General features: G+C 36.8%; 1 pseudogene; it reads left to right on the top strand.

Moving 5' to 3' along the window:
- Nucleotides 1-628: 628 nt before the first annotated feature.
- Nucleotides 629-3687, top strand: LOC145674873 (adenylate kinase 7 pseudogene; annotated as a pseudogene).
- Nucleotides 3688-4527: the final 840 nt, after the last annotated feature.

Here is a 4527-nt window from a genome sequence, read left to right on the forward strand (position 1 = left end):
ATATATATATATATATATATATATTTGCGATGTCCAAAATAGCAATGAAGTTGAAAAAGAATGTTGTGAAGGATCAGAGAAGCAGAGTTGTCTTCAACGTTGGGAGGTGGGCAGATTTGAAGCTTATTCTAAGGGGGGGGGCGGACATCGATTTCATCTCACGTTCCTGTGTGACAATCGGACGAAAATCATCAAATTTCTCCCAAAAATATATTTCAAATTGGATTATTGGGGGGACTGCCCCCCTCAGTTCCAAGATTGGACGGGACATGTCCCCCTCATTCCCCTCGGAATTTGCGCCAGTGAGTACAAATATTGGAACATATTGGCAGCATTGAACGAATGTGTCATATCATTTTACATTCAGAAGCAGAGTGAACCTCCAGTATTCCTGCAGAAGATAAAATGGCTACATTCTCTAAATGTCTCTTAAAACAAGTAACGGGCAAAAAGTGTGTCTAGATACTTAAACATTCTCAATTATGAAATTAAAAAAAAAAAAAAAAAAGAAAGAAATAAAGGAAAAGAAAGAAGTCAGGGCACAATAAATGATGGTTCTTCTTCAGGTGGAAGTGTTGATAATGCTTTTATAAATAGCGTATAACTTGTTTCTAGATTTAGAAATGAGAGAACTTCCTGTATTTCTATAATAGATTTAATAACTACTTCTTTAAATGTCTATTTTAGGAAGTAACGGGCAGAAAGCATGTCTTAATATATTAACAAATGCTCGGTCATTAAACGAAAAGAAGGATGAAATCATGGCTCAATACAGCAATGGTGCTTTTTCGAATGCAAGCATTAGAGAGTTTCGATAACACTGTAGAAAATATTATTAGCTTTTACTTTAGAGACGATGAGAACTTCCCATACCTCTGGAAAAGATATAGCAGCTATATCCAAAGAAGGATTAGAAGCTGATGCTACTGAAACTGAAGATCCTCAGCAGGAGAAAGTAAGGCGGAAATCAACAGGACTTCACGAAGAATTAGACTGTCCACCATCATTTTCTTCGATTATTCCTCACAGACTCTTCATAAATAATCTAGATACTTACCATGGTCGTCATTTAGCTTCATTTTTATCAGAACACATTGCTGGCTCGTTAAAACCAGTTGCAGAGGTCTCAGAAGAGGGTGAAGAGGAAGAGGAGGTTGAAGAGGAAGAGGATCACGAACAGGTGAAAGAGGAAGAGTCGGAAAATGAGGAACAGGAAAAGAATGATCAAGAAAAAGAACCTCATCTTTATGAAATTGTAGGTACTGCTATTGATTTAGAGAGCTTTAGTCCTCCACATGAAATAAGGGAACTTTATTATTACGCCAATAAAGAAGTTCTTTGGCCAAAGCTTTGGAGCTGTGGAAATATCATCTACGATATCACAAATGATACAAACCAGGTAGATGAAGCTCTGTGGGCATTGGAAGAGTTTAATAAAGCATATGACTGGCACATGGAAATGGACGAAAAAAAATTCAAACGATCAAAGAATTTTCGAGTTTTTATAGTCATTTCACCGGTTTTAACGTGGGCCATGTCAAAACCGATAGACCCAGAAGATCCAGAAGTACCCTTCGCGGAAGCAGATTATCGTAAAAGAATACCGCATCCAAACTACAAAAAGCATCATGCATTAGAGGAAAAAGTAATTGAACTAGGGAAAAAATTCAAACACAGGTTTAAACCAATGGTGATTTGTACTGGTTACACTTATGGTTATGAAGAAGGAATATTTAATTTCTTATTTGAAAGGGCTTGGTATAACGAACATGCCTTGCCTGTTATTTCACCAGGAACTCAAAAAATTCCAATCATACATATCAGAGATTTATGTTCGGTTGTACACAATGTAATCGAAAATCCACCAGCAACCTTGAAATACATTTTAGCTGTAGAGTATATAGCTCCTTCATTGCAAGAAATAGTGAAGGCTATTAGTCAAGCCTTAACTTCTGGGAAAATAAGGAATATTACTAAAGAAGAGGCAATCCCATTGGATAATATGACTCAGTATTGTTACGATGCTCTTACTTCCAGTGTAAACATGGAACCGACTTACATTACGGATGAATTACAAATCAATTGGCACTCAGAATTCGGATTGGTAGACAATATAAGTAACATGGTAATAGAGTACAAAGATGCTTTCGGACTAAAACCGATTAAAATATTCATTCATGGACCACCGGCAGTAGGAAAGACATTAGTGGCACAACAATTGTGTGAATACTACAAGATAAACTATCTGAACACTAAAAGCCTTGTAGATGAAACGATAAGCGAGCTTAAACGGAAAACGGAAAGGGAGACATCAGGAAAGACAAATCATGATGAAGAGGAAGATATTGATGATGAAGGGGACGATATGAGGGAAAATTTAGAAGAACTTTATGAATGGTTGGAAGAACTGACAAAAACAATGGATGATAATAATGGTAAACTTGAAGATGCCCAGTTAGTGAAATTATTTAAAACCAAGTTGATGTCAACACCTTGTTTGAATCAAGGATATGTGTTGGACGGTTTCCCAGAAACTAACGAGCAAGCTGCCGATTTATTTGAGCCGTTAGATGAAGATGAAGAACTTGAAGAAGAGATTGACAATGGTGTACGTGAGGTTAACAAGAAGATTATGCCTGAATTCGTGTTTAGTTTAGAAGCACCAGACGATTTTTTATGTGAACGTCTCCTCGGTATACCCCAGGAGCAATTAGAGGGAACTCCATATACAGAGGAAAATATGATACAGCGATTAACAGAGTTTCGGACAGTAAACAACGGTGAGTCAGCAGTTCTTAGCTTCTTTGAAGAGTGTGAAGTACGTCCACAGATTGTTAACGTGACAGATGACGATAGTCCGAATATGACATTAACTGTGAATTTTCTTACTGAAAACATTGGACCACCTAGAAATTACGGGCCATCTGGTGAATTTGGGCTTGAAACGAAAAGACGAGAGGAGGAGAAACGTGTTAAACAAGAACGCGAAGAAAAAGCGAAAGCGCTTGAAATAGAGGAACAGAACAAAAACCAAGAGAAAACACAAGCACAGAGATTTGTAGAACTCATGAATACGTTAAAAACTGAAGAAGAAGAATTTATTGCTTGCTGTAGTGCACCAGTTAGGAGTTACTTTATTCACTACGTCTTGCCTACGATTACTGCTGGTTTACTTGAAGTAACCGCACTTCGTCCATCGGATCCAATTGATTATCTTGCGGAATATTTGTTCAAGAACAACCCTGATGGACATATGTTGGAGAAACACTTGGCGTATCAAGATTTAGAATTTGATACTGCGCGGAATAGTTCCGTAGATCAAACAGTAGATGAACTTGAAAGAATCTTTGAAGATACGTCATCCAAGGAGTTGAAAACTTCATTACAAGATGAGATGATTTGTTTTGTCGAAGAGGAAACCTCTGTTGTAACTGGTGATTTCGTTCCGGAGAGTGAAAGTAGGGAAATGAGTGACGAGAAAGGAAGAGAAGAAAACGGAGGTGATGAATTAGAAAAAAGATACCGCAAAGTGTAATGGCGTCAAATGTAACTCAATAAATTAATTGAATCTTATATTAATGAATATATAAAGTAATTGAATTTCATATTAATGAATATGATTTTTCAGTCAATATTTGCTGTCTATGGTGATCTAAACTCGGACAAAATAAAGGTTTGTTTTCACTTGATTTGTTTTGACTCAAAATCAGACTTCTTAAATGAGCTTTTGTATACTAAGCTTATAGTTATGAATCAGGATTCACGAGCTAGATATATTTTTTTTAAATTTTCTTTCTTTCTTTTTCTTTTTTTTAAGTACTCTCCATCTTCCATTCCACAACTGGTTGGTACTCATTAACCACCAATACTGAAGAGAAAAGTATGAAATTTATGGAAAACATCGGATCATTATTCAGCTTAATTTAATGGACACCAAGTGTATCTAGAAGAAGTATTCCTTCTAGCTACATTTTTCAGTGGACTTGCTACACGTTGCACAATGAAGTTTCTTATCGAAATTATCATGCGTTTTAATAATATATCGACTTTGTAAACTCTCGACAAAGCTATATACGAGGTAATTCAAAAAAAAAAAAAAATCTCTGTGCATGTGCGAGAAATGTCTGGGAAGAGCGACGTCAGCTCTGTGGCCACTGATCACATATCCTTACTCTATGCCTATGCAGTGACGACGCCAGAGGGGGGCAAGGGGGGCGAGCGCCCCCCTAGTAGCTACTTCTGCCCCCCTGACTGCTACCTACACTGCCCCCCCAGACTCCTACAATCTTTTTAAACATTCTACATGTAGTACTTTATATCAGAATCATAACCAATCTCATTGTCAAATTGTAGTCTACTTTCCATGCATTTACTATGTGGCAGATTAGTCCTCAAGCTTTCTTTTTTGAGCGTCTGGATATGCACGCATATTTCTGTTTTCAAATTTAGCGCCGTTTGAGGTAAATTTTAGTTATACTTTTTTCTTATGATTTTTAATTATTGTGCCTAGCGAACAATAGTAGATTT

This window comes from Thermobia domestica, chromosome 18 (assembly GCF_964235325.1).
Source record: "Thermobia domestica chromosome 18, izTheDome1.hap1.1, whole genome shotgun sequence".
Lineage (NCBI taxonomy): Eukaryota > Metazoa > Arthropoda > Insecta > Zygentoma > Lepismatidae > Thermobia > Thermobia domestica.